General features: G+C 33.5%; 1 protein-coding gene and 1 pseudogene across 8 annotated transcripts in view; both read left to right on the forward strand.

The window, feature by feature from the left end:
* The window catches only part of LOC145292083 (dorsal-ventral patterning tolloid-like protein 1), a 2,157,643-nt gene that overhangs the window by 115,946 nt on the left and 2,016,198 nt on the right, over nucleotides 1-25,499 (forward strand). The gene's annotated exons all lie outside the window — the stretch shown is intronic.
* LOC145292431 (5S ribosomal RNA) lies at nucleotides 14,405-14,522 on the forward strand (annotated as a pseudogene).

Consider the following 25,499-nt stretch of genomic DNA (forward strand, 5'->3'; position numbering starts at 1 on the left):
TTGTTATACCTTATCACTATATATATTCTACCAAGTTTTCGTTATGTGGCACTTAGTTTTTTTTCTCTCTTGATAAAGTCTGCACATAGCTGGGCGAAACATTGAGTTTTAAGTATTCCACATTTCCATTTTACTTCATACCATCAGATTTATTTTATACTTTTATTATCAGTCTTTTGTGGGACTTGACCGAGGATTGAACCTCGATTTCTCCCAGCTCATTAGCAAACATTGTAACCACTGTGCCAAGTAGGCTGATTACCATGATTTAAAGATTTGGCCATAAATCGGATATATATATATATATATATATATATACGCTATTTCTAATAATGAGATGCAGATAGTTTCTGTTAAATGAAACACAAGGATCCGATCCCCAGTGCCTTTTGGCTTAAAGAAAGAAGTTCATCAATATTGTGAGTTGAATAATATCATTAACTGATTTCTATTTATATATATTTTTTTATAATTTCTTTAAATTTGTTTCTCTGTATTTAAAACTAAACTTTCCGTTAATAAAAGAGCGTAATTATAATCCCGATTTGTTTTTTCATTTATTTATTTTACAAAAGTTCAACCAGATAACCTTGCTGGCATTTCGATATGAATAGAACAAGGTTAATGAGCAGCCACTTATTCTTCAATCTGAAGGTATTTGATCGAGTTGGATGATGGGAGTTTTTTTTTTCTTTCCTGGGCAAAGAGCCATCATTAACCGGGGAAAATTTTGTGGAGATGTGATTCATGCAACAGAATGAAAAACAAAAGTAAACGAGTTAAAAAAAAAATCCCAGAAAAGTGATATTCTAGGAATGGTTCTAAATATATTTTTCGTTGAAATCTTGCAGAGTTTAATGATCTGAAAATGGTAATTGCTTCTTCATTACAAGTTTGTGATTCGGTAATTTATGGGCTAATTTTATTTCTGAATTTGAAATCTCTTTTGAGCATTTACGAGGACAAGAAATGTACAAATACAAGGATTCTAAGTAGGGTTTATAAATCTCCAAACATGGAACCGTGGGCGTAGGGAGGGGGGGGGAGGACAGTGCTCTGGAGATCTTACGAGTTTTATTTATACTAACATGTTACGTGTGTAGGGGGGGGTGAGAAATTAAACAAAGTCGCTTTTAACAGTAAACATTTTATTAAAAAGAAACACAAAAACTGAACTTAAATTCTGGCAAAACACTTTTTAGAGATATTTAATTTGAAAATTTAGAAAACCAAATCTTACATATTTTTTATTTATTAAATGATTAAAATCATTTTTTCTGAGATTTTCGTTGTTAAGACAACTTTTTTTTTTGTTCACTTCATTTTGTTGGTGGTTCGAGGGACGTTCAAAAATAATGCTTCCTATTTTTTTATCCCATCTAAATGGATCAGAGGAGATTGCAAAAATGCATTGTTCCTATTTACAATGCCTCCCCACGAGACAGAGTTAGACACTAGGGTCGTTTTTTAACGTGGAGAAAAGGAACAAAGATAAAAATTGTCTCAGTCGTGAAGGATTTCTCCTCCACTGACAGAGAACAAGAAATTGAAGTGCAGCATCTGAAGAACAGATACTACACTTTGATCATGTCCCGAAGGACTAAATTCATGACCTGAACGTTACATCCTTCTGTTGTGTGAGATTCTAAGAAAGCAATTCCTGTCATAAACATGCGACAGAAGTAGAAATGCATCATTGAATTCCTGGCAAAAATGAATTGAGAATGATGGTTACTATGTAGAAAAATAAATTCTGAAGTACAAAAGGTCGCTCGTTTAATTGGTACCACCTTTGTCTTCGTAGCTGTGTAACTGTGAGTTAACAAAAATTATGAGACTTTAATTTTGGAACGACAATTGTATAAACTCTGAGGAGTCGGTCCCTCGTGGAGAGAGAAAAGGTATACACTCTATGCCACTAACGATTATTTTAAAGTCTGAATCGATGTGTGTTGTGTGGTTCGTGCGAATTTTTAATAGAGAAACTTAGTCGCATTATTTCGTAAGTTTAATTTGAAAATTTAGAAAACTGAATGATGTCTCATAAATCCTTCATTAAATGATAAAAATAATGTTTTCAAAGACGTGACCAAATTCCTCGATTCTTTCACAAATCACTAAGAATATTTTACACCACAAAAAGGTGTGACACATCGTGAGAAAGTGAGGAGAATCAAGTAATCGCTTTTGAAGTAGGAACACTCTGGTCTATTAAAATTGCCTGGGCAGCCCCGTTTACATTACTTGGTAAAGATACTTCAGGCGATTAGCAATAAGCTAAAGTGAGAAGGTTTTTAAAAACAATGGCACATCGAATTGTTTGAAAATAATAGATTCCTAATACCCCCATTCGCTCCGTATTATTGATTGCAGGGGAGATTGGTTGTTTTGTTTTATGATATATCAACCATTTTTCGAGTTATTTAATGCTAAAATCTGGTAATTTTGCAAGAAGTGTGTTTGCTTAAGTTCTTTATATCTTCATATATTTATTCATTGTATTTGGTTTGATTGTTATGTGGATTCAAATTATTGTTTTTCTTTTACTCTTTGCAGAACATGATTGAGCTTTGCAAAAGGGGAAAAAAGCAATAACATTAATGTTTAGTGCATTTTTAGTCAGGAAATCAATATCTTCAAAAAGCACCAGGTTGCAGGGGAAAAGGCCAGTGCCTCTGGAGAGACTAGTGATGCGTAACTAACAAACGAATCTAAAATGTTACTAGCCTGTATAAGCTAGTTTCCTTCTCCATTCTATTAGCTACCCTTTTCACTTCACGGTCCAAGAAGAGGATTTCACATAAAAGGGCCAAACATTTTCAACCAATGAAAATGCAGTCTTTTAAAGAGCCTATGTGAAAAGTCCAATCAAGATAAAACATACAAACAAAATCTCGGGACGACAGACCAACTAAACTGGAAAGAAAACCAGAATGCCATTACGCTCTACTACGCCTTTTGTCAGGGAAGAGAAAATAAATACTCAACTACTCTTTCTTGTTCAAGAGTCATGCTAAAAGCCCCTAATGTTGATACTGCAAGTTTTAAATGAAGTAAAGAAATATAATTTTTAGAATCATCATTAAACACTGTTAATTTGTGGAGATAAAAATTAGTATTAAAATTTGATTTTGTTTATTTGATACGTCGGGCAGAGAGGTACGTTGAAATGAATATGGGCACAAACTATGGTAGCCAAATAAAAGTGCAGTCCTATCTTGCATATATTCACAATAGCAAGTTGTATTCAATGAATTGTTTACAATAGATGTTGCTTGAGACATTAAAATAATTATAGAAGAGATGAAAACATTCAAATTAGTTCTCCAAATTTTAGCTCAAGAAACCTTTGAAAGTGTTTTGCCAGAATTTAAGTTGAGATCCATTGAGCTAAAATTTGGAGAAAATTAGTTGCAACTAATTTGAATGTGAATTTCAGTTCTGGACCACATTACTAAGATTACTTGTCAAAAAATGTTAAATTTAGTAGTCAACGTTCACCTGTCTAACCAGTTGAGCTCAACAAGAAAAAAAGAAAACTTAGAATCGTAAAAAGATTGAGATATTCCATTATGATTATCAAGTTCATTTGATGGGTTTTGATCGGCTGTTAGTCCGTGAGAGGATTATCTATATAAATAAAACTGATGTATGCATGTATCTGTCTGTGTGTCAGTCTGTTTGTAAATATTTAACCAAGAAACTCTTAAACTACTGGTCACATAAAACTGAAATTAACAAGAAATAGGAATCACACACCAAATATAATTTATAATGAGTAAAATCATTGTTTGGATGGATGAATAACGCTTACAGTTAAAATTTAAAGTTAAAATGCAAACTGTTCATTCCAACTTGCCGACATATTTTTACTTCTTTCTGTGCATGACCATGTTCAGTTAATTTCATTAACTCGTTTAATATTAAATCTCTCGTACTTATCTCTCGATAGCTACATTGGTAGGAGACGCGACTGTAGCGCTAAATGTTTTGGTTTCGATTCTAGCTGATGGAACTCAAGTCATTTCTTTTTAAACTGTGTATTAGGAACGATATAATATTAAACAGAGAATTCGCTTTGTAATAATAAATACGAAATCTGCATGTATTAAAATATATTAAGCACATTTTACAACCCAGCAAGGCTGGACACACCCCGCTAGTCGATTATATAAATATTGCTTTGTTCAAATAAGTATTCTCCTATTGTACAATTTTAAATTCTTATGCCGGTAAGTATTAGTTTTTTTTCTCCAGATGGATTGTTCATTGAATGAAGAATATTATGTTGGTGCAAAAATAATATCGTTTTTTTGACGTTCCATTTCATGCAAAAAAAAACATTATTTTGCCACCAGCCTAATAGTATAAGAGGATTGAAATGATGAATTAAATGGACAAGATTTATTACTAATGAGAACAGTTTATGGCAACTATTTGTTGATATTGGGTTAGAAGACGACCATGCTGTAGCCTGCAGGGAAGTAACCCCATCGTAGCGTGTTCCATAGATCGGAAATTCTTGGAAAGAACTGGTGGGATAATCTCGTCGTGTTTTCTATTTTGCATTTTGCTAATGACATTCTAATCTCACTTTTGTTTTTGTTTTCGAATGCAAATGTTGACATTGGCTAATTTGTCTCAGCAAGGAATATCGACTCTCAACGCCATAGATAATTCCTTTCTTAATTATTCTTAGTTTTGTTTTCAACCAAATCAAAAAAAAAAAAATGTTTAAAAAAAAAAAGCCTATAAAGAAATTCTTTGGACAGGCATAATTAACATTAGATCAATAAAAGAAAGATGGCTTCCACAGCATTCCCTCCTACCACCAGCCTCCCAACTATTCCGTCCTCTTCCTTCTTCCCACCCTTTCCTGCTTTCTTTTCTCCCCTTCTCTCTCTCTCTCTCTCTCTCTCTCTCTGTCTCACTCTCTCTCTCTCTCAAGTAATGAAAATTAGCTTGATTACCAGATGAATTGTCTTTAGATAATTTAAGAAATTGCACTTAGCTTTTTATTATTAATCTTCACAAGCACTTCGCGTCTGATGCAAACACTGACATCATTTTTTTTATAGGCTAATTATTATGTACACGCCATTTAATTGTTACACATGCAATTGAATGTTTGATCAATCCACATGATTAGCGGCTTGTCCCAACATTTTAAAGGCCCATCAAATGTGCTAGTCTCTATTTACTTGCCAACCAACGAGGACAAAGTTGGAAATAATCTCGGTTTATTTAGTGAGGCGTGGAGGGGGGGGGGCGTAGATCCAAAAGTTTAAAACCTCACTAAAACGATTACTCCTTCACTAATCAAAGACAGAAAAGATGCAATACAGTATCAGAACCGATGCAACATTTTTTTGTCTTTGATGAATTTCACAGATGTCGGTCTAGTCTTTATTTACTAGTCTCCTCACGAGGGCAGAGTTAGACACAAGGTCGGTTTTTAATGTGAAGGGGGAATCCAGCTCCTCCAAAAAAGGGCACTCTTTCTTCTTTCTTTTTTTCATTTCAAACAAGGCATATTGCTACTTGGACATGTGGGGCAACAATTTGGGGCTATGTCTACAGGGGACTGTGGGGAGTTGGGCAGCGAGATATCTATTCACATTATATTTATACTTCAGCATGTTAATATAGTCAGGGAAGCAGGAAACATGAAGGGAATTCCAAAGTCTAGCAATCTGAGAGAAGAAACGATTAGAGTAGAAAGCTTCCCAACATCTAAGGATCTCAACAATGAAGGGGTGGGATTTTGCTGTTTTTCAGGTTAGTCGGGAGGGCACAAGTGCTATAAGTTCATCAGAGCACATTTCATTCAAGTACTTGTAAAACAGGTACAGGGATGCAACATTGAGGTGATGGGACAGAGGTTGGGGCTTGACTGATAGTGCAAGACCTATTAGATTTGAGACTCGTGACTGAGACAAAAATTAAAATACCTCAGTCAGTAAGAATTTTTTTTCATTAAGCAAGGAGAGAAAAAATGAAATGTAGTCGCAGAACCGATAGTACATTTTCTAGTCTTCTTTCCTTCATGAATCACACAAAAGAAAATATCAGGAAGCAACATCCATATATAATTTGACACACTAAGGCTTAAAGAGTATGGTTTTACTAAATAGTATGATACGTCAACTTACACAAATCAAAGAAAATCATAAATCAATGTTTGTTACTAATGGAGATTTGGTATGTGTTTTTCTGAAGCCGAAACGATACTAATTACTTCTAATGTTTTATGTTTCGCTATCTCCGATTTGACCAGATTGCACCCTAACATCAGCATTCTCATGACAGCTTTTTCAGCCTTACTACTTCTGTGTTGGCTCATAATAAATTGGAAGCAGGTGCTTTATTTGTGACGTCATTGTTAGAAGATTGCCATACAGGGATAACGATCTAGTTTGTTTTTTGAACAGAGCTCCGTTTCCTATATGTATTGCACTTACCACAACAGAAGGACTCCATCTACCCTCTACATAGTAACCCTCCACAATATCAGGTTGAAGCCAACAGACGCTACACCTTCCAAAGAGTGACCTGGAACTATACAAAGTTGAAGCATTCGTCTCCCTAATGAATTATACATACTTGCTTACCTGAATACATACAGTGCCTAGTATTCCCAAATGTTACTGGCCAGACTCAACATTGCTTAACTTTGGTGATCTAGCAAAAACTGATATGCTAATACCATTATGCAATATATCTACTAATGTATTATCTTAAAATGCTCATCTTCTACCTTAAGTTAGATGGGGGAGAGGTTAATATATGTTCTGTTATGAGACCAGGCATTGTTTTTTCCTCTCATGGTGGTGGGTAGCATATGTACTCATTGATCATGATTGCATCCTCCTAGGTATCATTTCCTCCTTTTTTAGGATGTAATGTAATGTAGTATCAATTGCCAGGATATCGTCTTTCCCGGCATCAGCTTCTCTTTGGGGAGGAGGGTACTGCAGTATCTGTTCTATTGTCATAAGAATATCCTTCCAGGTATTATCCTTCCTTTTTTGCATGTCAACAAGGAACACTAACATAGACTTGTCACAATCAGTTATTTATTAGCAAACTAAGCATTTACATCTATATACTGCTAGTTATATATATATATATATATATATATATATATATATATATATATATATGTGTGTGACAGATATATGCTCGTATAAATAATAATATTTCCATCATCATCGGTTTAATATCTACTTTACATACTGGCATGCATTGAACGGATTTAAGAAATTTTAATTTCTAAAGTAACCTATCTCTGGTTAGGTTTTAATTTATCCCTCTTTGTCTCAAGTCTGTTTTTTTATGACTTTCTCTCAAGTTTTCGTTGGTCTTTCTCTGTGAACTGGACTTGCTATCTTTACTGTTCTTCATCGATTAACCCAATAACACTCATCCATTCTTTCAGCATGACCATACCATCAATGTCTCCTGTTCTTCATACATCTTATACTTTCCAGATTTAATTTTCCACAATTTAACTCAAGCATTTGTGGTTAGTTTAATATCAAAATCAGACCGGTTGAGTTCATATGATTATTGACGTATGGACCTATGTTGTTCTAGTGTTATATTGTTAGGGGTGTTATGTATGACATTACTGCGCCAGAACGAATATATCATATTGTTTGGGAATAAAGGTCTCTATATACTCGTATGTAAGGTGCTGTATATAAGATGCATTGGGTCTATAAGTTTTGTATATATTAAAGTGTCTTTATGTCATCTTATATTCATAAATGCTTACGTATATACATTTCTCGTCTATATAGTTCAACAGAACATGACATTTAGCAGCAAACATTTCTTTAACAACAAAGGGATGGAACATCATTTGGGGGAGTTATGCATTTTGCCAACAGAAAAACATACCTTCATCCGGATCTTGGTTGATGAAGCTGCAAAAGCTGAAATTAAAATATCTTCCTTAAGAAACGACCAGGAGTCTCCGGTTATATTCAGATAGCTTTTATCTCACTATGTTTCCTTGTTGGAAGATTGCATGCTGGGTTTTTAATCTACTCCCTTTGAACCAGGTACAAAGACTCGTTACTAAGTACTTAACCGTCCTACTGTCTCTCCTCGACTTCTCCCCTGGACTTCTGTCCTAGACATTTTTGCCTCTGTAACTAACTTGTATATATATCTAAACTAACAGATCCTATTACGTCATTTACTTCCTTGACCTGACACGTGACTTCCAAACACGTTTCCGATTCTTGATTTAATAATGTTTCACAATTCCATACTGAATATGCTGATTGGAAACCTACGTTTCTGTCAAAGCCAAATTCCAGGATCTTTTTGTATTAAGTTAAATATTTTACTTACATTTTTTTTTATTTCAGCAACATTCTCTCTGCATATCTTTTTCTACATAAAAGTTAGGAAACAATAATAATGTGCATTATCTAACATTTTACTTTTTAATGATACAGGGTGACCCAAAAAAACGGGCCCCAACTCTAATTAGGCCCCGTTCCTTAGTGTTTTGTCCGAATGAAATGAAACTTTGGTCATAACTAGTTTATTATATTATAAAACATCACATCAAAACACTAGGGTATTTGGCCTTTTTTTCTGTTCTAAAGCATATGTTCTAGATGGTCTCCATTTAGCTTCTTTTTTTTTTTTGGTCACCCTGTAATAGTCGATGTTCGAAATCGATTATCAGCAAGGCCACTAGATATTGCCCAGATATAATATAACACTAGAGTGTTCTTCTCATCTTTTGAGATGAGGTTCATTTATTGCCAATCCTTCGAGGCAATACTGATGGGGCTGCTCAAGCAATTTTTGTTTAACTAGATTGTCCTTTCCTTAGGATGTTGGTTTCAAATCCAACTTTCCATCTAATCTTCTTGAATCTTTGATCTGTCAGAGAATCAAAAAGAAGAGAGAAAAAATAGAATCACTTCTTTATCTCTGGCTCCAAAACATTCCTCTGTCCGTGTCACACGCTGACCAGCTCAGGGTTGATGTGAGCCATTATCTCATAAAAATCCTCTCAAAGTGCTGGAGTTTACAGCATTCGAAGAAAGCATGCTCGGGCGTTTTTTTCTGTTTTAGCAGGGACACTCAGACGCGTCTACACTTTGATCTTAGGCAAAATGTTTTCATTTTTCCTATCTGTTTGTGAGACAATCGCTAGTTAAGCAAATACAGCAGGAAGTGAACAAAAAATCGCCCCAAGAGAACTACTTATCACAGATTGGTACAATCAAAGTAGCCGGTCGCAAGAAGGCTCTCTGGGAAATGCTGGAAGCAAAAGATAGAAATCTTACCGGGAATGAAACTGAAGGCAGAGAAAAACTTTTTCCTGGAAGAACTTTTAAAAGAATGGAAGGAAAAGGTCTCGATTTTTGTTCACCTCTAATTGAATTTCTACTTCACTGACAGAGGACAAAAACGCTAAAGTGTGATGTCAGAAATAGTACTACATTTTATTCACAGCTAAAAAATATATTTTTTTATTTTTAATAATATTGTCAAAAAATTAACCAAGTTCAAATATTTCAATATTTAAAAGTGTAGTATATATATATAACATGGAAGACTATATATAATATTTCTTGATATGTATATATAGTTGATCATTTAGATATGAATGTGTCTATTAATCGTCTTGTGATTGTTTAAACAATACATGTAGCAATTAGAACATTAAGGGATAAATAACAGTTTCTGGGGTTTTACATTGGCCAATGGAAAAACATACCTGGTTCATCTTGGGTTGATCTTAATTTGATGGATTCTTAGAAAAGCTGCAAATGAAGTCTTGGTGGTATTTACAGAAGCTTTATTTCGGATGTTTCCCCCATTGTTAAGCTTCAACGCTGGTCCTAGACTTTTGCTATCGACATTTTCCCCTACTCGAAGCCATTATGGTCCATGGACTGTCCTTCTCCTTCTGACTACAGACTGTTACGTCATTTTGTTGATGTTCTTTTCCACCAAGTTAACATTTTTGTTTGTGCTAGTTATGAAAACCAACATTCCCTTCTATTAAAATATTTTAACATAAATAATTTTATCTATAATATTTATTTCGCTGTGATGACATTTTAATTTTACAAATATTAATAACGATCATAATAATCCTTGACCAGCAAACCTATCGGCATTGCGCGGTCAATATCTAACACCAGATAACGATGAGTCTAAGATTTCTATAGATTTTTATATTTCACTTTTTGAAACCAGCTTTTTGTTTTCTTTTTTAAAGAGCTGGTCCGTGTGAAAAGGAAACAAAATCAATAGCATTGCTCCGTATGAAAAATCTCATTTAAAATTCTATATAAATTCCAGCGACTAAAATCAAACATTGACTTTTGCAGCCAATCTTCTTTTTACCGATCGCCATTTTGTCATTTTATTTTCTTATTTTCACCATTTCTTTACTCATTAAAATTTTTTATGCCTTTTTTTTCTTTTTTTTTTTGAAGTTAGAAATGAGTGCAAAGATAAGAAAAGATAATTTCTAATTTGCGTTAATTAAATTAGAAGAATGGAGGGAAGAAAACAAAACCTGAGATTATTGACATCGATTCAATTTTCTGTAACCTTCAGAGCGTCATTGGCATATTTAACCTATATGAATAATCCACCTTTTATTTGAGTGACAACAAACTCTTCTATTTTCCACTATCTTTCTTTTTTTCTTGATGAATGGGTGCAAAAGTCTATAATAGCTGGGTTATCAGAGACTAAATTATCACCCAGTTGCATAGAAATCATATGTACCAAAAGGTAGAGATGTAGCAGTTAACAAACTATTTACTATAAGCGGATCAATGCCCGGTGCCAAAGTGATTCGGCCACATTGACCAATCAATGTTGACAGGGCGCATTGATTTGAGCTGTCCCCTTAAGGACTATTTTTAGCCCTTTAGGATCTCAGCTGCGATCGTCAGAGAGACGCCAGCAAGCGACCTATACAGACCTCTCTCACTCATCTCTCCCACTGCTACTTATTGACGACTGCAGTCTGATGGCAGACGATACTTTCAAACAGACATTTACACTTTCTTTCTTTCTCTTCAGTCTGAGATAAAATCTCGCCTTTTCTAAATAAACCCTTTATTATTGTTTTGTTAAAAGCAATGTCGTTTGGCCTTGTGTTTATTTAAGTACTTATTAGGAGAGAAATGCACAACATGTAACAGTTAACAAACTATTTACTATAAGCGGATCAATTATAGGGTTAATGGCCATTTAGTACTTATAACATGAACGTGTTTGATCATGCATGATAGCCAATATTTAAATCGAACTGGTGTTCCTGCTACTATGGAAGAGCACTGGTTGTGTAGGTGTATGATGGATTGAAATCTAGAGCCATGTGTGATCATATTAGTTGTGGAGACCCAACTGTTATCATCATACACAACAGACAACCAAGAATAAAAATAAGTATAGTAATAAGAGTTATAGTATTAGTTTTATTTGTAGAAGATGTCATTATCATACACAATTTCCTTATTTATTTGTTCTATTCTCTGGTTTTGATATTAGAGAAACCTATGGAAATTCAAGAGGTAAAGAAAATATAGTTCAATTTTATTGTTTTTATATAGTAAAGAGTTGATCTTGGGCTTACTTTCAGCATCTTGGTTATTCTCTTTCCTTATTTTGTCCTTTAGTCCTCCCACTTCATGAGCAATGTTTCTGACAAATGGGGGAGAATTGCTGTTTTCTGGGTTGGAATCTATGTATCAAACACTTATTGTTGGATAGTTTGTTACTTTGAAGGAATATTTATTTAGTTCCTTGCATCAGGTGGTTTCATGCCTTGTCTGGAGCGATATCCCTATAAAAATGAACTAGTTATCCATAGCCGGCGTTTCCTACTAATGTACTTACTTTAGTCGTTTTTCTTTTCTTTGTTTTTATGTTTTGTTTCTTTTTTTTTTAGCTATAGTTTTCTTTTTCATAAATTTAATATTTTCTTTCCATATAATGAACGAATATAGAGTTAGGTCTTTTTTTTTTACAAAAAGAAAAAAAATTATTTTCCTCTTCAAAACAAAGGGACGTATGTCTCTAATGGGCAAAATTTTAAGGAAAATGACAGGGAAACGTAATTAAATCCGACTAGATTAATTTTGGGGGCGAAGGGGAAGAATTGACTCCAATTATAGTTTATTGTTCTTAACAACATAGACAACGGCTCAACAAAATAAATGGCTCTTAAAATGACATATTGATTTTATAAAAGTGAAAGTACCAAGGACAAAAATAAAGGATTCAGCTTTATTATATTATATAGTGATTATGAATTTTATTAGTTTTACTTAATAAATTCATTGACACATTTGATCCATCTTACTATTTAAAATGAATGTAAAATTAAGTATTAAAGATTAAGAGAAAAAAATCAAATATTTTCAGATTTAACATGATTTAAATCTGGAAAAGAAATATTATAATTTTCTTTTTGTGAACCCTTTTTTTTAATATAAGGAATTTCTTTTTAGGTTTATAGATTTTAAGAAGCCATGGAAATCTAGAAATAACTTTTTGGGATTAAACATTTAGTTTTGTAGAATCAAAACGATACCAGCATAAGAGCGTCAGCTAGCAGACACACTTCTGCTTGAATGAAACAATATTTATAATCTAGAATATCCACTCATGAACGAGTAACAAATCAAAACCTTGAGAATAGATTTTCCCATTTGAGCACACTAGAAAATTCTGCTTTGTTTGCATGGAGATTCTCAAGGCTATTATATACGTGTAATGGAGAAAGGAAGTGTAAAATTAAAATGACACTGAATGTTGTTTCTGAATTTTTGAGATGAGGATTGGTTATTCATATTATGATTCATTGGACTACTGTTCTCAACTTGAGTGTGAAAATCATGGACACTGAATCGTTTGACAGTAAAATTCTAGCTTGAATGAAGCAATATGGAATGGCAACCAATCAGAAGCCAGAGTATGGACTTGCTACTTCTAAGCATAATAGAACATCTCAGCCTGTTTATATGCCAACTCTGGCTTCTAATCTCTATTTAGTTCTAACTCAATTGGTCAAAGGTCTGAGCACTGGCTACTAAAATTGATGCAACAAAGCAAACATGAAATCGACAAACTGACAGTGAGTGCGAACATGTAGATGAAAAGAAAAAGACAAGCAGATAAACAAGCAGAATGGTAGAAAGAGATGTTTATCAGATGTACAAAGAAGGCTTCAGTTGTGCATTTTATGATATAGCTCTATTTTGTTCTGCTTGTGGTAAGTCTCGTTGCTAATTGATGCAAGAAAATGATATAAAATCAGAATAAAAGAGGACAATGATACAGGATGTATTCATCGAAATGTATAACAGTTGTTTATTGACGATGTTAAGTATGTATATGTGTAATGTACTTCTGTATGAATTCGCTGTATATACCCAGTGTTGTCAGGTTAAGATACAATCCGAACTTCTTGCGATTTTCCTGAGAATGAATTTATAGAGGCATGAACTGCATCAATTTCGTCTATGGAATTAAGCAGAAAATAACTGAAAGGGGAAATAACTCTCACAGTTTCAATAAATAAATTTACTTCCGTTTTTAAAAGCAACTGGTGTACGTTAATGAAAATTGAAAATAAATTAAATACAAATTAAATTAAAAATAAATTAAATCAACTTTAAATAATATTTCTAAATAGAGCAATGAAGACAATTGTATTACATTAAACAATTAATAGCATGAAGTTAATTATTAAATAGATTTTCTTTCATGTAATATGAAAATGACGCTATTTCCTTGAATGTAGATTCCCTTTGAATGAATACTATATATAGAAATTATGCTGGTATATTTGTGTGTAAACATGCATTTTAAGTATGAAAATTAATTTGTGAAACTAACTTTTGTTTATATTAATTAAATTACACACAAACCAACGGACAGGAATATGAATTTATCATAAAAGATGAAACTATAGAAGCAAATGTTTCGCTTTTAGCTTATAATAAGGTCAGGGTTGTTTTTTTTTATAACGAAAAGAGGTCTTATGAGATGGAGAAAATGATAACTTATCTACAGTTGATAATGAGGTGAAATTTTTCCTTATCTTTGAGTGGTACACATTCTCTCTGGAACCAATTTCATTCAGAATTTGGAGACAATTTGATACTATTATATTCTTTTCTTATCTTTATCGCCTTTTTATATCCTTTAGATTTCAGAAAAATACTAGTTACTCTAGGCAGGAGTACTTTTTTATCAGTTGATACGCTGGAATACTTAAATTTAACTATTTTACTAGAGTGAGAGAAAGGAATTAGGAGTGACTTAAGAGCTTCAAAATAATATTTTTCTTTTAATTTTTAATTGAATAGGTTAGTTATTCAATAATTTATTGGCAAAAAATGACACATATGGCATAATCACGTTGATACACTGGTTCTCATTAGATCACTGAAGGTAAGCAATGTTGAGCCTGGTCAGTAATAAAATGGGTGACCATTTAGGAATTCCTGGTGCTGTATCTGCTTATCTTGGCACATTGTTTCTAGCCATCTAGCACTTCTCCTTGCTACTGAACTTAAGCAGTGCCAGTTTTGGAGAAGTGTGGTTGGAGAATGTGCAACCTTTGCCTCACATTTACATCCACGTTTACCCTCACAGGGGGTATCCATTATCTTTCGAGACTGAACAGAGGCTTCCATCGACAAAAGATAACAATGTGCAACAAGCTATGTGAAAGGACAATTAGAAGATGTGTATATCTATATACAGCCAATATCTTTGGTAGACTGTTCCACAAAGCAGAATCACTGGAAAGAGAATATTACCTTTCTTCAAATGAGACAAAAATGGATATTCATTCAGGTTAAGACCCAATCTCTGGCAACTTTGCATCGGCATCTTTCGGCAAATTACATCAGCAACCAGAAGATGCTAAAGCAAAGACTGCCAGACACTTAATTCAATAAGCGATATACGTCTTTTATTTATGGTTAGAATGGGGAAATTTGTAACAAGGAGAAAGAGGGGTTGTTATTATTAAAGTTGAAGTCGGTAGGTATATCAAAAAATGTATAAAAAAAAATGTCAGTTCACTTATGCTGGCATTCTAGTACAAAAGCAACAATAAAATAATATAAGAGAAGGAAAATTCAAGTTATTTCTTTTCAATTATATAGATATTTCCACGTCAGGATATTTTTTTTGGATGGTGGTGGTGGTGGGGGAATTCACAAAATATTGTAATGAGCACAAACCATCATTTGGTGACCTTTCATCTGAGTTCTGCGTAAGACTATTGTATTTTCTTTACTTATGCACCATAATTAATATTTAGGTATGTATCAATGTGCCAATTGATGTATGTTAGGTACAACGATTGTAATCTGTTGTAAGATGTCCATGTATGTGTATAGGAAGCCTGTTTCTATTATCTTCAGGGATGATAAATAAAAGATAAAGAAACTACACCTGCCTTATGTCCTCATTCTGGAGAAGTTATCGTATGTAGCTATGAATCTTGTTTTTGTAATCTGTCCCACCCAGATCTTGTATTAGAATAAAATAAATTACACATGTGTACTAGATGAGTAACTGAATCTGCCAATCTCTAGTGCAAACCATTTTATTTTAAGGCTTACACGTCAAATTAAGCATAAGACTTTTGGCTTTGAAATATTATCACGGAACATTCCTTAGCCACAAGTGAGATATACTGCTTGTTGTTCTCTCTCAGCTTTCCTCTTGGAAAGCTGTTTTACATTCTGGCAATTTCTCCAAATTCTGTTTTTCAGCCAAACAACAATAGCAAGAATTTCCTAGTTTACTTTTCCAAAATATGTGACCTTTGACTTTTCAAGTTTGCAACTTTTGCAACATTGAATGTAGCAGTCAGTACTCGATTGGTTGAACAGTTAAGCCCAAGCTAAATAAACTGAGATAGAATCTCAGAAACTTGGGTTATAAGAGGGTTGGCACGTTCCATTAGATGGACAATTTCATTTTCTGACTTCGGATTGGCTGCTGGTCCATGAGTGGATAATCTATTATCTATCTATAGGACATAATCATGTTGACAAATCGGTTCTCATCAGATCACTGAAGTTAAGCAACGTTAAGCCTGGCTTGTACCAGATAGGTCAGTATCTGGGAAATTTAGGCACTGTATGTGCTCTCTGCTTATCTCGACATTGTTTTCAGTCATTTAGAATCTTCACTTGCCACTGGTATTTAACAACGACTCGGGAGAGAAGTTGGAGATTGCATAATTCTTGCCATAAATATTCCACGTGCAGGCACCATTATAGAGGATATTTGTAGTCTGCTTCATTCAATCAATAGTTTTCCTATCAGTTATTTAGAGTTTTTATACAGCATAGTCATGTTGACACATCGGTTCTCATTATATCACCAAAGTTAAGCAACATTAAGCCTAGCCAGTACCAGAAATGTAACCATTTAAAAATAATAAGTGATGTATATATTCAGGGAAGAGAATATTTATAATAACTCAGGGAGATGAACGCAGCAGCCTTGCACCATTGAGCAAGTTATAGCACCGGTTAGCCTTTCTCCAATATTGTGAAAGGTCACCAGACGGAATATCTTGTGTGCCTCAGTAGTGCTAGAGGCAATGCAATTAGGAAAGGGGGTCTCTCTTGCAAAAACCAAACACGATAGAAGGAACCCATTGGCTCTGTATGGCAAGCTTCTAGTGATGGTGTCACAAACAAAACACCTGCTTCCAATTCGTCATGAACCAGCAAAGAACGAGTAAAGCTCAGAAAATTTTGATGGAAATACTTACGTCATTGCGAATGTTGGTCTAACTAGAGATAGCGAAACATGAAAAAAAAATTTGGTAATCTTTAATTTGATTCTCCAACCAACAGGAATAAAGAAATTCTATTAGAAAACAAATGAAACGAGTGAGTTATAATGAAAATTACTCAAGCTTTTCTTTAGAGAATAACTTAAGGTGAAAAAAATCTTTGAACTGAATAACATAATTCATTGGTTAGATGAATTCCTATTTCAGAAGAAACTAATGTTACTGTGAGAATATGTAAGACTTGAATAAATCCTACTTCTCCACTTTATAATAAAGACTAATGTCATTTAAGTGTATATAATTTTATATCCTAGCATATCACAGAATGGTTCTTAAAAGAAATGTTTTAATAATATTATTATACTTATTATTTACTAGCAGGGAAGCCTGACGTTGCCCGGGATTGAACGATGATTTCACGCTCCCATATTTTAATTGCCATTAAAGTCAGTGAAATCGCCCATTTTTCAATTAATTCGATTGATTGCCTGCTCTAATTGGGGACCCATCACGGTGTACCAGAAGGAAGCTTCCCAAGGAAGTGACAATCTACAATACACTGCAATCTACATTGCACTGTAGAGAACCTACTGTTGATTTTATAAAATTATTTTTATATATAATGGCTTGAATTAAAGTTTAAAATTAAAAAGTCAAATATGATGTTTCAATTGTGCTCTAAACAGAAACATTCATTTCAAACGTGCCTCTGTCATATCAAAGAACCTGCCGTTGCTTTTATATGTCGGGCCTTTCGGCTTGTGTGGTAATAAAATTTCTCAAATGCACTTGTGATGTTAGGCTGTGTAAAGTGTTAACTTTTGTCAAAATCTCCTGTTCCTTCTTTTATCGGATTATTTCGATTTTAGATTATCGATAATTATGGAAGACATTCCAATACAAAACCTATCTCAGAACACTGTCAGGCACATAAAGTACTTTTGTGCGAAATTTTTTAAAAATCGGCTCAGTCGTTTTCGAGTCCATAGGGAACGAACTCATATACAGAAAAGCTCCTTTTTATATCCATTCTACCATACAAAATTTTGTGAGTAAAAGCTGATTGGCAAAACCTGTTATGGTGTTTAAGGGAAGAGGCAAAACGAATAGCAAGTCAAGTAACATCTCAAATGCTCTTTCACGTTGAACCTTTTCTAGTGAGACAATCAAACACCATGAGCTTATCTTCCTCTAAAATCTCTTTTTCTTCTTCATTTATTATCTTCTTACCCTTTCCTTCCTGTATCTTTCTCCTTTTCTTCCTCTCTCTCATCTTTTCCTTTTTCATTCTCATTCTTTCTCTTTTTTTTTTTTTTTTACATAGGCGTCACCACATTATCAAGGCCCAGAGGCCACTCAAGGATAAGGGTTAAAGAGTGTACAGTAGAAATTGGTCAATATAGTAATCATTAGTAATGAAAATTTGGTAAATTTGATAACTTATATGGAACGGCTCATCAAGAACTTATTTACTTTAGACTTGAACACAACCATATTGTAGTCAGCCGGAAAGCAGGAAAACGGAAGACAATTCCACAGGCGTGCAGTTCTAAGAAAGAAGCTTTGTTCATGGAATCTAAGTTTAGGTTTAGGCACAGATAAAGAGTGGGGGAAATTATTGATAGTGTTTACAGCTAGACGAGTGTTTCTTGTGAAAGTTTGGCGAGGGGGGACCATAGATTGAAGCTCAGTTGAACACTTTCCATGAAAATAACGATACATCAGAGACAAACTCGCAACATCTCTTCTGTGAGATAGAGGTTGCAAGGAGGAGAAAAGGACATCTCCTACGAGGCTACGAAGTCTATTTTGAACTCTATTAAGGCAGGACAAGTCCTTTCTAGCAGCTCCTGCCCAGATGTGGCAACAGTATTCCATCCTTGGACGTACCTGGCTCTTATATAGATAGAGAATAGCATTCTCTTTCCTTTTATCTCCTTTTCTCTTTCTTTCTTTTGTCTTTTTCTTTTCCTTTCTATCTATTTCCTTTCCTTTTTTCCTCTATCCTTTTCCTTTTCCTTTTCCTCTCTCTACCCTCTTTCAATCACCTTTCCATCTTTTTCTTTCACCTTTCATACCTCTCACTTTTTCTTTGCCTTCCTATCTATCCCTTTCCTTCTTCTCTTGATCTTCTTTCCTTCTTCTCTTTCCTTCCTATTTCTTTCTACTTTCGTTCCTGCCCTTCTTTCGCATCCTTTTTCTTTTTTTTCTCTTTCATCCCTTTTTCTTTTCTCTCCCTCCATTTCTCTTTCCTTTTTCTTCCTTCCTCTTTACCTTTCCTTTCTCTATTCTTTTCTAATTACTTCAACGCCAATCAAAGTTCAGCTCAACCACCAACAAATTTATGACCTTTGTATACTCTTCAACTCTATATGGCTGACTCTCTTTAATTATATGAGGGATTTCAGTCTGTACATTCACTTTTCCCAAATTGAAAATGGCAGTTATTTTTGCCTAATGTTAAATTTGTAGCCATTATATACATCAAGAATTTATATGCCCAGCCTTGTTAGTTATACGAGGCACAGCAGCCTGCAATGTGCTTTTCCTAAATAGCAAATGGAGACGAAGCATTGTGAAACCCTGTTCATTTCCTTCTCCTGTTAAGTGATTTGAATATTTGTCACAATCATTATTTTTAATGTATGTTTTTCGTTGAAAAAGAAAGTTATGTTGATAGCGACAGTGCAAAAATATTGACTATAACTATTGGGTGACTGATTAAAACTCTTAACTTCAGTGTTATGTATTTTGGGAAGATAGTGAGGCTTTCTGACAGTGAAAACAAATACATTTACTGAATAAATATAAACTTTTTTTTTTTTTACAGTTTTCTATGATTCGCAAATAGACCGTGGTCTAAAAAGCACCTACCCAAATAATGGGATTGAAATAAGTGAAGAATGTCTCAATCCTAAAGGAAAAGCAAAAATAAATCAGTTGAAAAAGACAAAAACGAAAAGAAAAAATGCTTTCCAGATTTATCTGTCAGGGCATTAAGCTTTCTACTGTAGGAAGAACACTTTTTTTTATATGTTTTATACCTCACTGATTAACCAAAATAACACCGAATAACTGTCTCCACTTGAAATGTGAGATATAAGGTAAGATATCTATGTATAGATTTATCTAGCACATCCTCTGTTTGTCGGTATGTATGCCGAGCTAAAACTCACAAATTAGCACATTTAGGCCAAAGAAAGCATATGTATATATAATGAGCTAATGTATTTAGTCTATATAAAATCTGCTAATATGCCTATTTGCTACACATCGCATTCTTATCTTGTTATCTAACAACTCATTTCCTCTTCTAAACGAGAAGCATTAGGCTTCGAAATACCTAGCATAAAGAACTTTCATAATCCCTACACATTGTATTGCATTCCTTTGTTTAAAATTGATCAATAAATCTATATACACTAGTATATATTTTTCCTCTCGTAAATATATGCATTTATTTATTTATTTATTAATATAAACTAATTTCAATGATAGCAACACTGAACATGCTAATGTTTGGGGCAAACGTGAACCAACATCTTGCTGCACAAATCCCAACATAGTGCCCCAGTAGTTGCTGCCCCTGATAGTAGCCCCCTACACCAAAGTGGCAATGCGCCTTGTTTGGGGTGAAAATGTAATAAAAAAAGTTTTTTTTAAATGGTCGATTAAAATCCTGTCTTCATTTATTAAGTCGCTTGACGCTTTATCCAAAATATTAGCATGTCCAGTATCGCGACCATGTAAATTTGTTTATATTAATAAAAATATATCTCGTTCTTCTTTTATTGAGCACTCTTTATAACCTTGTTAACTTCATATGTTTTGACTCTTGAATACATACATATATATATATATATATGGCACAATCATGTTAACACACCGGTTTTGCCAGATCACTGAAGTTAAGCAACGTTGAGCCTGACCAGTACCAGATGGGTGACCATTTGGGAAGGCGAGGCGCTGTATATACCAAGAGGTAAAATACTAGGTTGAGAAACTATAGCGGTATATCCTTTTCTTGAGGGTAGATGGGACTCTCTTAAGCCATGGTAGGCACCCCATCTAGTGATGGCATTATGATAAAAAATACCCTTGATAGCCCTGGCGAAGCATCAAGTATTTAACTACCGACAAGATTTGAATTAAATTTCATATGTTCCATTAAAAAAATTCCTTGGCTATATATATATGATAATTAAATTTGAAGAATTAATCTCAAATATTTTTTCTAACTTGTTAGTGATTGTCCTCATCTATTCATAACGTTCTTGGATATTAGTTCGTCAGAATAGGAGTTGTTCATTGGCTTGGAATTAGATTATGTGTATGTCGTTAATGCAAAAGTGGAATCATCATTAATGAATCTGGTTTATAACCTCCTGACGTCAAAGAGCTGTTTGCTTTTCTAGGAAAATAGCATTAAATTATATTACCAGAAGAGATTTGAAAACAGCAGGTTCTCTTTCCCAAGCTGAACCTTAAAGCCTCAGCTGAAATGGCAGAAAGCAGATGGAATAGGTATTTTTTTTCTTTTAAAGGAGACAGATCTCTAATTTGAGATGCTACCTGTGAAGACATGCTTTTGACTAGAAACTTAATCAGGTCCACGCTTGAACCAGATTCTGCCGTTCCAAATGTAGAAATTAAAATCTATATAATTATAAAACACTGCAGACCGTCCGCCATTGTTTGAGTTTTGTTTTCAACGATCGGGCGATCCATCTTTAAAAAGGGATGGCATGCGTATATATATATATATATATATATATATATATATATATATATATATATATATATATGTGTGTGTGTGTCTTGGAAGTTCTTTTAAACTATTTTTTTTAAATGTCCTTCGTTAAAACATTATTTTGTCAGTAAGTCAATTAATCTCCCGTGTCGGTGAATAGTACATGAACAAAAAATAGTACTAATATTCTTAAAAAAATCCTCAGTTATTTACCAGGGAACATTGTTTCAGGGATTTAAAAACAATATATATATATATATATATATATATATATATATATATATGAGCCTGGCTCAGACGCTAAGGAATGAAGGTGGAGAGTTGTATGTTTAGGTTTCGATTCTAGCTGACGCAACCCAAGTACATATAAATTTTTTTAGTTTTCACTAATATATATAATTTTTAATATAATAATCGATCGAGAATTGTCTCTAATAATAAATACATGATCTGCATGAATTAAAATATCATATTTAGTCGTATCTTACGACCGGGCAACGCCGGGCGGCCTGTTAATATATAAATAAATATTCGTTTTTCATCAACAGATTTATTGCTATATCTCGCGCAACAGAAACTTTAGAATTTAACTGTTTTCATTCACGAAATTGTCACACTTTGACAATGAACATCGCCAACCAGAATGACAATATAAATACATTTTAGTGACAGTTCATAAGAAGATGCAAGACCTCTAATTGGCATCCAGTTTATAGAATTAAGAAAGCCATGGAAATGCCATTGTTTATTTTGAAATAGGTATTAAAGATGAAATATTTTTTCTTTTTTTGTAAAATCCAAATGACACCGACATAAGTATTCCAAGTAGCAACCAATGAAAAGAATCAAAGGAATGAACTTGCTCATTTAAGCACAGTGGAACATCCCAGCCTGCTTATCTACCAACTATCTTGTTTCTGATCTCTATTTAGTTCTAGCTTCCTATCACATCTCATCCAGAATACACTCTTCAGAGAACTGGTTTCCCCAGATTAAATTGACCTTGTGCCTCATGTTGTTGCCGTGGGAGGCATGAAAATAATGGTCTTTATTTTTTTGGCACTTATTTTCGTACTAACTAAATAATTCTTGGCACATTCTGATTCTAGGATATGGATTGCAAGTTGTCTGATCATTTTGTTTGAAATATGTGTGGTTAGGCTAGGTTTGTTCCTAAAAAGCGATCCTTCCAAGGATGATCTTCTCTTTTGGAAAGGTGTTGGTTTATTGCCAGACGCATTTTTCACGTTTCATGCAATCTAATCGGAGGTGACCAAACGGGTCATTTTCTAATATATTCTGATGAATAACATTCCAATAACTAAAAAACAGAATCGGTGTGATTACTTTATATCATTTCTTTTTCATTTTTTAATCGTGTTACTTATAAGCAAATGTCTAGATTTTTTCCAGTAATGCCTAATATATGTTTCGTTGTGATCAGGAAATATGATAAATTGTGCAATTATACAACTCATTAGAGACACATACCATTACAAATTGATATATATATATATATATATATATATATATATATATATATATATATATATATATGTTGTTAAACAGCACAGCATTTTCTTGTTTGACAATTTTCCGTTTTATTTTTTCCAGTTTTCGAATAATCCTTCTTGTGTTATATGTAAAATGGTGTAAAAGTGTTCCGTAGTCTGCGAGCGCTTTCGGCGTTTCTGCCATCGTCTGCTGCCTAAATATACACAATATATATATATATATATATATATATTGCAATCTGTAATGGTATTTATACCATTATTTATTTATATATATATATATATATATATATATATATATATATATATACAATATTTATTATGACACTATATATACATATACCCCTGGACACGCTATATATATATATATATATATATATATATATATATATATATATATATATGACGATTAAAGCCCCCCCCTCTTTTGGTTGAGCACTTTGTAAATATATTTTCACCCAATGCATATTTAAGCTATTAAGCGAAGCCCACTAATAATTTGTTTGTAAATAAACTGATGGTTAGAGCACTGTTGCGACCGGCGGATGTGGATTGGATACACACTCGAGGAGAAATATTTACAGCACTGATTCGTGGTCTGATGGTGAGAGCTGCTGACTGTCAATTCGACGGTTGTAGGTTCGATCCACGTCTGAGGAAAGGTGTATATCTAGCCGCACTGATGAGTTGTGATACAACGAAACAGTACTGTATATGGATGACATATATATATATTTATTTATTTATATATACACTCACACACGTAAGAGTAGTTGTGCATGTAATTGTAAGACAAGAGTTGCATAATCTCCAAGCATACCATTCCTCAATCAGCACTGCTTGTGTCCAGTGGCAAGAAGAAGTCCAAGACTGACTGGAAAAATGAGCGGAGAGCACAAACAGCGCTTGGAATTCCCAAATGGTCACCCATTATAGTACTGACCAGGCTCATCGTTGCTTAACTGCGGTGATCTGACAGGAACCAGTGTGTTAGCATGATTATGCCGTGTATGTATATATATATGTGTATATATATTATATAAACTTTCTCTCTCACTATATATGTGTGTAGAGAGAGAGAGAGAGAGAGAGAGAGAGAAAGTTATGTAAATATACATGGCAATTAACTGAGTACATTTTTGTGCAAGCTTCTAAACTTTGCACTGAACGCAACCACATATACACATATTTATTTTATGCATGTATTGCATATATAGTTGTATTTTTATTCATGTATATGGATGATAACGTATTTACCTGTTAATAAGCATATATGTACATGTGTATGGTAAATGCATAAGACTATATTTATAAACTTGTGTGCACACACAAGTATATAATGACATATAAAGATGTGCATGTTCTGGGAATATATAAGTAGATTCATACAAGTCTGTTTTATTGCTGCGAGCAAGGCATATGTGATTGTACATGCAGATATGGGTTTTGTAACAAAGCACAAATAACAAAAAAACAATAAAATAAAATGAAAATGCCTTGCGCTGATGATTTCCAAAAGTAGGGAAATGAACCAAACGATACATTTTTATCATTTCTTTCTACTCGTGATAGTTTTTCCAGTCAACACCAATTACATTACAATTTCACCACTAAAAAAATGAAAAATGTCTGCCGCTACAGAATTTTGTTCTTTGAAATTGGCAGACTGTTTTGAGCTGCAGAACAACCAAGTTCTTTTGGAATGTATGCCGATGGCACCAAAACTTTTCCATTGTTGCAATGCATGACCTGGGGTTTTGGCAGGGACATTAATCTTTGAGAAACCAATCAGTAAAAAGGTTTGGCACCACCAGGGATTTAAACAAACATCTAAAATTGATTTATATATATATATATATATATATATATATATATATATATATATATATATATATATATATATAGATATTAAAAATAAGAAATATGGATAAAATGTAAAATAAAATAAAAGTCAATACTACCAAGAGTTAAAAGATTAGCAGTGAATAAAAACGAGTCTGCGTTTAGTTTTAGTTGATTTGGAAGATAAAAACATCATCCAAATATAGGCATGCACACACACACACACACACACACACACACACACACACACACACACACACACACACACACACACACATATATATATCCCCAAAATTCTGGCACTGATGGAGGGGAGACTTGATTCCAAACTTCCATTATATTATTTCAAATTACTTTCTAGTATTCTTTTTTATATTTATATCAGATACATATCAATGATCAATATTTCTTATATGTTATATCTCCCCTCTTTGGCCTTCATATATGAAGTAAATGTAACACTGTATAAGATTTTTTTATACTGGAGATATTCAGAATCGTACCTTATTTCATAAGAGGGGAGATATAACATATGATAAATATTTATCATTGATATGTATCTGAT

Source organism: Euprymna scolopes, chromosome 13 (genome assembly GCF_053919585.1).
Source record: "Euprymna scolopes isolate OS-2025 chromosome 13, ASM5391958v1, whole genome shotgun sequence".
Lineage (NCBI taxonomy): Eukaryota > Metazoa > Mollusca > Cephalopoda > Sepiida > Sepiolidae > Euprymna > Euprymna scolopes.